Here is a 10,004-nt window from a genome sequence, read left to right as displayed (position 1 = left end):
GCAGCGCCCCGGTGCCCGCGCATGTGCCTCCCCACCCTCCAATGCCGTCGCTCCCCGCCTGTCGTCTGCTCCATGACGCCCGACTCCGCTCGCGCGCCCACCCCGCCACCACCTCAACCGCCGCTGACCAGCACCACCACCGCCCCGCGTCGGCGCTGCCCTACTGTAGCTCGCTGCGGTGGCCGCCGGCGCCCCGATGTCCCCGCCAGTCCCGCCCCACGGCGACCTGGGCAAGCGCCCTGCCGGGCAGGTGCCCATTCACCCCGCGCCTGTTACCCGCAGCGCCCCCTGGCCCAATGACATGAGGGGCCCACGCCCCTGAGAACGTTAAAAAAAGAGAAGAATTTAAAATAAATAAATAATAAAAAATTAAATAATTAATTAATTAACTTAATCAATCTTGTTTAATTGACCTAATTAGCTAATTAACTTAATTAACTTGTGTTAATTAACTAAGCAGTCTATGACCAGTGGGACCCTCATCTCAGTTTGACCGAGTCAACTCCTCTGTTGACTGCTGACGTCATGCTAACGTCAACATGCACTGTTCTCGATAATGTTGGAATAAAATAATTAAATAAATCCTAAAAATGATTTAAATCTTTTAAAATTAATATAAAATAAACCGTAGCTCGGATGGAAAAACTTTGTACATGAAAGTTGCTCAGAACGACGAGACGAATCCGGTTACGCGGCCCGTTCCTCCGCCACGCATCCCTAGCATAGCAAACTCGCAACTTTATCCCTCTCGTTCATCTGTCCGAAAACGCGAAACCCCGGGGATATTTTCCCGGATGTTTTCCCCCTTCATCGGTACCACCTCATACCGCGTTAGGGCACCCCCTAGCACTGATATTGTGATGTCATGCATCGCTATGCATATGTTTGCTTAATATTTATTGTTTCTTCCCCCGTTCTCTCGCTAGAAACCGAGACCGATGCCGCTGCTACCCAGTACGAATACAGTGTTGACGACCCCTCTCTTTTGCCAGAGCAATCAGGCAAGCCCCCCCCCCCTTGATCACCAGATATTGCCTACTCTTGTATATACTGCTTGCATTAGCATAGTGTAGCATGTTATTGCTTTCCGTTAATTCTATCCTGATCCATAGCCTGTCATTGTTGCTACACCTGTTGATACCTTATCGGCAATCCTACATGCTTAGTATAGGTTGCTAGTACTTCATCAGTGGCCCTACATTCTTGTCCGTCTGCCATGCTATACTATCGGGCCATGATCACTCAGGAGGTGATCACAGGTATATACATACTTATATACATGCTATATAGGTGGTGACTAAAGTTGGGTCGGCTCGTAGAGTACCCGCAAGTGATTCCGATGTGGGGGCTGAAGGGGCAGGTGGCTCCATCCAGGTAGCGGTGGGCCTGAGTTCTCGACGGCCCCCGACTGTTACTTTGTGGTGGAGCGGCAGGGGAGGTTGAGACCACCTAGGAGAGAGGTGGGTCTAGCCCTGGTCGGCGTTCGCGGATACTTCAATTAACACGCTTAACGAGATCTTGGTATTTGATCTGAGTTTGGCCACTGGCCTATACGCACTAACCAACTACGCGGGAACAATTATGGGCACTCGACGTTGTGGTATCAGGCGAAGCCTTCGTGACGTCAGCGACTGAGCGACGCGCACCGGGTTGGACCGCATAACACAACTTCCTTTGTAATGGAGGTTGCTAGGTCTGCTCTCCGGCCGCCCTCGCAACGTGCAGGTGTGCAATGGGCGATGGGCCCAGACCCCTGGGCCATAGGATTTAGACCGGCGTGCTGACCTCTCTGTTGTGCCTAGGTAGGGCTGCGGCATATTGATCTTCCGAGGCCGGGCATGACCCAGAAAAGTGTGTCCGGACAAAGGGGATCGAGCGTGCTGGGAAATGTGGTGCACCCCTGTAGGGAAGTTATGAAGGAAATATGCCCTAGAGGCAATAATAAAGTTATTATTTTATTTCCTTATATCATGATAAATGTTTATTATTCGTGCTAGAATTGTATTATCCGGAAACATAATACTTGTGTGAATACATAGACAAACTAAACGTCACTAGTGTGCCTCTACTTGACTAGCTCGTTAATCAAAGATGGTTATGTTTCCTAACCATAGACATGTGTTGTCATTTGATTAACGGGATCACATCATTAGGAGAATGATGTGATTGACATGACCCATTCCATTAGCTTAGCACCCGATCGTTTAGTATGTTGCTATTGTTTTCTTCATGACTTATACATGTTCCTATGACTATGAGATTATGCAACTCCCATTTGTCAGAGGAACACTTTGTGTGCTACCAAACGTCACAACATAACTGGGTGATTATAAAGGAGCTCTACAGGTGTCTCCAAAGGTACATGTTGGGTTGGCGTATTTTGAGATTAGGATTTGTCACTCCGATTGTCGGAGAGGTATCTCTGGGCCCTCTCGGTAATGCACATCACATAAGCCTTGCAAGAATTGCAACTAATGAGTTAGTTGCGAGATGATGTATCACGAAACGAGTAAAGATACTTGCCGGTAACGAGATTGAACTAGGTATTGAGATACCGATGATCGAATCTCGGGCAAGTAACATACCAATGACAAAGGGAACAAAGTATGTTGTTATGCGGTCTGACCGATAAAGATCTTCGTAGAATATGTGGGAGCCAATATGAGCATCTAGGTTCTGCTATTGGTTATTGACCGGAGACATGTCTCGGTCAGGTCTACATTGTTCTCGAACCCGTAGGGTCCGCACGCTTAACATTACGATGACAGTTTCATTATGAGTTTATATATTTTGATGTACCGAAGTTTGTTCGGAGTCCCGGATGTGATCACGTACATGACGAGGAGTCTCGAAATGGTCGAGACATAAAGATTGATATATTGGAAGCCTATGTTTGGACATCGGAAGTGTTCCGGGTGAAATCGGCATTTTACCGGAGTACCGGGAGGTTACCAGAACCCCCCCGTAACCTAATGGGCCTTAATGGACCTAGTGGAGAAAGAGGAGAGGAGGCCTAGGGGCTGCCGCGCGCCCCTCCCCCCAAGTCCGAATTGGACAAGGAGGGGGGCGGCGCCCCCCTTTCCTTTCTTCCCTCTCCTCCTTCCCCCCAAGTCCTAATCCAACTAGGGAAAGGTGGGGAGTCCTACTCCCGGTAGGAGTAGGACTCCTCCGGCGTGCCTCCTCCTAGGGACGGCCACACCCCCCTTTGCTCCTTTATATACGGGGGAAGGGGGCACCTCTAGACACACAAGTTGATCTTCGTGATCGTTCTCTTAGCCGTGTGCGGTGCCCCCTCCACCATACTCCTCGATAATATTGTAACGGTGCTTAGGCGAAGCCCTGCGACGGTAGAACATCAAGATCGTCACCACGCCGTCGTGCTGACGGAACTCTTCCCCGACACTTTGTTGGATCGGAGTCCGGGGATCGTCATCGAGCTGAACGTGTGCTAAAACTCGAAGGTGCCGTAGTTTCGGTGCTTGATCGGTCGGGTCGCGAAGACGTGCGACTACATCAACCGCATTGTCATAATGCTTCCGCTTTCGGTCTATGAGGGTACGTAGACAACACTCTCCCCTCTCGTTTCTATGCATCACCATGATCTTGCGTGTGCGTAGGAATTTTTTTGAAATTACTACGTTCCCCAACAGTGGCATCCGAGCCAGGTTTTATGTGTTGATGTTATATGCACGAGTAGAACACAAGTGAGTTGTGGGCGATATAAGTCATACTGCTTACCAGCATGTCATACTTTGGTTCGGCGGCATTGTTGGATGAAGCGGCCCGGACCGACATTACGCGTACGCTTACGCGAGACTGGTTCTACCGACGTGCTTTGCACACAGGTGGCTGGCGGGTGTCAGTTTCTCCAACTTTAGTTGAACCGAGTGTGGCTACGCCCGGTCCTTGTGAAGGTTAAAACAGCACCAACTTGACAAACTATCGTTGTGGTTTTGATGCATAGGTAAGATTGGTTCTTGCTTAAGCCCGTAGCAGCCACGTAAAACTTGCAACAAACAAAGTAGAGGACGTCTAACTTGTTTTTGCAGGGCATGTTGTGATGTGATATGGTCAAGAAATGATGCTAAATTTTATTGTATGAGATGATCATGTTTTGTAACCAAGTTATCGGCAACTAGCAGGAGCCATATGGTTGTCGCTTTATTATATGCAATGCGATTGCGCCGTAATGCTTTACTTTATCACTAAGCGGTAGAGATAGTCGTGGAAGCATAAGATTGGAGAGACGACAACGATGCTACGATGGTGATCAAGGTGTCGCGCTGGTGACGATGGTGATCATGATGGTGCTTCGAAGATGGAGATCACAAGCACAAGATGATGATGGCCATATCATATCACTTATATTGATTTCATGTGATGTTTATCTTTTATGCATCTTATCTTGCTTTGATTGACGGTAGCATTTTAAGATGATCTCTCACTAATTATCAAGAAGTGTTCTCCCTGAGTATGCACCGTTGCGAAAGTTCTTCGTGCTGAGACACCACGTGATGATCGGGTGTGATAGGCTCTACATTCAAATACAACGGGTGCAAAACAGTTGCACACGCGGAATACTCAGGTTATACTTGACGAGCCAAGCATATACAGATATGGCCTCGGAACACGGAGACCGAAAGGTCGAGCGTGAATCATATAATAGATATGATCAACATAGTGATGTTCACCAATGAAACTACTCCATCTCTCGTGATGATCGAACATGGTTTAGTTGATTTGGATCACGTGATCACTTAGAAGATTAGAGGGATGTCTATATAAGTGGGAGTTCTTTAGTAATATGATTAATTGAACTTAAATTTATCATGAACTTAGTACCTGATAGTATCTTGCTTGTTTATGTTTGATTGTAGATAGATGGCCCGTGCTGTTGTTCCGTTGAATTTTAATGCGTTCCTTGAGAAAGCAAAGTTGAAAGATGATGGTAGCAATTACACAGACTGGGTCCGTAACTTGAGGATTGTCCTCATTGCTGCACAGAAGAATTACGTCCTGGAAGCACCGCTGGGTGCCAGGCCTGCTGCTGGAGCAACACCAGATGTTATGAACGTCTGGCAGAGCAAAGCTGATGACTACTCGATAGTTCAGTTTGCCATGCTTTACGGCTTAGAATCGGGACTTCAACGACGTTTTGAATGTCATGGAGCATATGAGATGTTCCAGGAGTTGAAGTTAATATTTCAAGCAAATGCCCGGATTGAGAGATATGAAGTCTCTAGTAAGTTCTATAGCTGCAAGATGGAGGAGAATAGTTCTGTCAGTGAGCATATACTCAAAATGTCTGGGTATAATAATCACTTGATTCAATTGGGAGTTAATCTTCCAGATGATTGTGTCATTGACAGAATTCTCCAATCACTTCCACCTAGCTACAAGAGCTTCGTGATGAACTATAATATGCAAGGGATGAATAAGACAATTCCCGAGCTCTTCGCAATGCTGAAAGCTGCGGAGGTAGAAATCAAAGAGGAGCATCAAGTGTTGATGGTCAACAAGACCACTAGTTTCAAGAAAAAGGGCAAAGGGAAGAAGAAGGGGAACTTCAAAAAGAACAGCAAGCAAGTTGCTACTTAGGAGAAGAAACCCAAATCTGGACCTAAGCCTGAAACTGAGTGCTTCTACTGCAAGCAGACTGGTCACTGGAAGCGGAACTGCCCCAAGTATTTGGCGGATAAGAAGGATGGCAAGGTGAACGAAGGTATATGTGATATACATGTTATTGATGTGTACCTTGCTAATGCTCGCAATAGCACCTGGGTATTTGATACTGGTTCTGTTGCTAATATTTGCAACTCGAAACAGGGACTACATATTAAGCGAAGATTGCCTAAGGACGAGGTGACGATGCGCGTGGGAAATGGTTCCAAAGTCGATGTGATCGCGGTCGGCATGCTACCTCTACATCTACCTTCGGGATTAGTATTAGACCTAAATAATTGTTATTTGGTGCCAGCGTTGAGCATGAACATTATATCTGGATCATGTTTAATGTGAGACGGTTATTCATTTAAATCAGAGAATAATGGTTGTTCTATTTATATGAGTAATATCTTTTATGGTCATGCACCCTTGAAGAGTGGTCTATTCTTATTAAATCTCGATAGTAGTGACACACATATTCATAATGTTGAAACCAAAAGATGCAGAGTTGATAATGATAGTGCAACTTATTTGTGGCACTGCCATTTAGGTCATATCGGTATAAAGCACATGAAGAAACTCCATACTGATGGACTTTTGGAACCACTTGATTATGAATCACTTGGTACTTGCGAACCGTGCCTTATGGGCAAGATGACCAAAACACCGTTCTCCGGTACTATGGAGAGAGCAACAGATTTGTTGGAAATCATACATACAGATGTATGTGGTCCGGTGAATGTTGAGGCTCGTGGCGGATATCGTTATTTTCTCACCTTCACAGATGACTTAAGCAGATATGGGTATATCTACTTAATGAAACATAAGTCTAAAACATTTGAAAAGTTCAAAGAATTTCAGAGTGAAGTTGAAAATCATCGTAACAAGAAAATAAAATTCCTACGATCTGATCATGGAGGAGAATATTTGAGTTACGAGTTTGGTGTACATTTGAAAAACCGCGGAATAGTTTCGCAACTCACGCCACCTGGAACACTACAGCGTAATGGTGTGTCCGAACGTCGTAATCGTACTTTACTAGATATGGTGCGATCTATGATGTCTCTTACTGATTTACCGCTATCGTTTTGGGGTTATGCTTTAGAGACGGCCGCATTCACGTTAAATAGGGCACCATCAAAATCCATTGAGACGACACCTTATGAACTGTGGTTTGGCAAGAAAACAAAGTTGTCGTTTCTGAAAGTTTGGGGCTGCGATGCTTATGTGAAAAAGCTTCAACCTGATAAGCTCGAACCCAGATCGGAGAAATGTGTCTTCATAGGATATCCAAAGGAAACTATTGGATACACCTTCTATCATAGATCTGAAGGCAAGACTTTTGTTGCTAAATTCAGAAACTTTCTAGAGAAGGAGTTTCTCTCGAAAGAAGTGAGTGGGAGGAAAGTAGAACTTGATGAGGTAACTGTACCTGCTCCCTTATTGGAAAGTAGTACATCACAGAAACCGGTTTCTGTGACACCTACACCAATTAGTGAGGAAGCTAATGATGATGATCATGAAACTTCAGAACAAGATACTACTGAACCTCGTAGATCAACCAGAGTAAGATCCGCACCAGAGTGGTACGGTAATCCTGTTCTGGAAGTCATGCTACTAGATCATGATGAACCTATGAACTATGGAGAAGCGATGGTGAGCCCAGATTCCGCAAAATGGCTTGAAGCCATGAAATATGAGATGGGATCCATGTATGAGAACAAAGTGTGGACTTTGGTTGACTTGCCCAATGATTGGCAAGCAATTGAGAATAAATGGATCTTCAAGAAGAAGACTGACGCTGACGGTAATGTTACTGTCTACAAATCTCGACTTGTCGCAAAAGGTTTTCGACAAGTTCAAGGGATTGACTACGATGAGACCTTCTCACCTGTAGCGATGCTTAAGTCTGTCCAAATCATGTTAGCAATTGCCGCACTTTATGATTATGAAATTTGGCAGATGGATGTCAAAACTGCATTCCTGAATGGATTTCTGGAAGAAGAGTTGTATATGATGCAGCCAGAAGGTTTTGTCGATCCAAAGGGAGCTAACAAAGTGTGCAAGCTCCAGCGATCCATTTATGGACTGGTGCAAGCCTCTCGGAGTTGGAATAAACGCTTTGATAGTGTGATCAAAGCATTTGGTTTTGTACAGACTTTTGGAGAAGTCTGTATTTACAAGAAAGTGAGTGGGAGCTCTGTAGCATTTATGATATTATATGTAGATGACATATTACTAATCGGAAATGATATAGAATTTCTGGATAGCACAAAGGGATACTTGAATAAGAGTTTATCAATGAAAGACCTCGGTGAAGCTGCTTACATATTTGGCATTAAGATCTATAGAGATAGATCAAGACGCTTAATTGGACTTTCACAAAGCACATACCTTAACAAAGTTTTGAAGAAGTTCAAAATGGATCAAGCAAAGAAAGGATTCTTGCCTGTGTTACAAGGTGTGAAATTGAGTAAGACTCAATGCCCGACCACTGCAGAAGATAGAGAGAAAATGAAAGATGTTCCCTATGCTTTAGCCATAGGCTCTATCATGTATGCAATGCTGTGTACCAGACCTGATGTGTGTCTTGCTATAAGTCTAGCAGGGAGGTACCAAAGTAATCTAGGAGTGGATCACTGGACAGTGGTCAAGAACATCCTGAAATACCTGAAAAGGACTAAGGATATGCTTCTCATATATGGAGGTGACAAAGAGCTCATCGTAAATGGTTACATTGATGCAAGCTTTGACACTGATACGGACGATTCTAAATCACAAACCGGATACGTGTTTACATTAAACGGTGGAGCTGTCAGTTGGTGCAGTTCTAAACAAAGCGTTGTGGCGGGATCTACATGTGAAGCGGAGTACATAGCTGCTTCGGAAGCAGCAAACGAAGGAGTCTGGATGAAGGAGTTCATATCCGATCTAGGTGTCATACCTAGTGCATCGGGTCCAATGAAAATCTTTTGTGACAATACTGGTGCAATTGCCTTGGCAAAGGAATCCAGATTTCAAAAGAGAACCAAGCACATCAAGAGACGCTTCAATTCCATCTGGGATGTAGTCCAGGTGGGAGACATAGAGATTTGCAAGATACATACAGATCTGAATATAGCAGACCCGTTGACTAAGCCTCTTCCACGAGCAGAACATGATCAGCACCAAAGCTCCATGGGTGTTAGAATCATTACTGTGTAATCTAGATTATTGACCCTAGTGCAAGTGGGAGACTGAAGGAAATATGCCCTAGAGGCAATAATAAAGTTATTATTTTATTTCCTTATATCATGATAAATGTTTATTATTCATGCTAGGATTGTATTATCCGAAAACATAATACTTGTGTGAATACATAAACAAACTAAACATCACTAGTGTGCCTCTACTTGACTAGCTCGTTAATCAAAGATGGTTATGTTTCCTAACCATAGACATGTGTTGTCATTTGATTAACGGGATCACATCATTAGGAGAATGATGTGATTGACATGACCCATTCCATTAGCTTAGCACCCGATCGTTTATGTTGCTATTGCTTTCTTCATGACTTATACATGTTCCTATGACTATGAGATTATGCAACTCCCGTTTGCCGGAGGAACCCTTTGTGTGCTACCAAACGTCACAACGTAACTGGGTGATTATAAAGGAGCTCTACAGGTGTCTCCAAAGGTACATGTTGGGTTGGCGTATTTCGAGATTAGGATTTGTCACTCCGATTGTCGGAGAGGTATCTCTAGGCCCTCTCAGTAATGCACATCACATAAGCCTTGCAAACATTGCAATTAATGAGTTAGCTGCGAGATGATGTATTACGAAACGAGTAAAGAGACTTGCCGGTCACGAGATTGAACTAGGTATTGAGATACCGACGATCGAATCTCGGGCAAGTAACATACCAATGACAAAGGGAACAAAGTATGTTGTTATGCAGTCTGACCGATAAAGATCTTCGTTGAATATGTGGGAGCCAATATGAGCATCCAGATTCCGCTATTGGTTATTGACCGGAGACATGTCTCGGCCATGTCTACATTGTTCTCAAACCCGTAGGGTCCACACGCTTAACATTACGATGACAGTTTCATTATGAGTTTATATATTTTGATGTACCGAAGTTTGTTCGGAGTCCCGGATGTTATCACGGCCATGACGAGGAGTCTCAAAATGGTCGAGACATAAAGATTGATATAAAGCCTATGTTTGGACATGGAAGTGTTCTGGGTGAAATCGGCATTTTACCCAAGTACCGGGAGGTTACTGGAACCCCCCCGTAACCTAATGGGCCTTAATGGGCCTAGTGGAGAAAGAGGAGAGGAGGCCTAGGGGCTGCC

Source organism: Triticum dicoccoides, chromosome 5A, assembly GCF_002162155.2.
Source record: "Triticum dicoccoides isolate Atlit2015 ecotype Zavitan chromosome 5A, WEW_v2.0, whole genome shotgun sequence".
In the NCBI taxonomy this organism is placed as follows: domain Eukaryota; kingdom Viridiplantae; phylum Streptophyta; class Magnoliopsida; order Poales; family Poaceae; genus Triticum; species Triticum dicoccoides.
Note: the sequence above shows the minus strand (reverse complement) of the source record.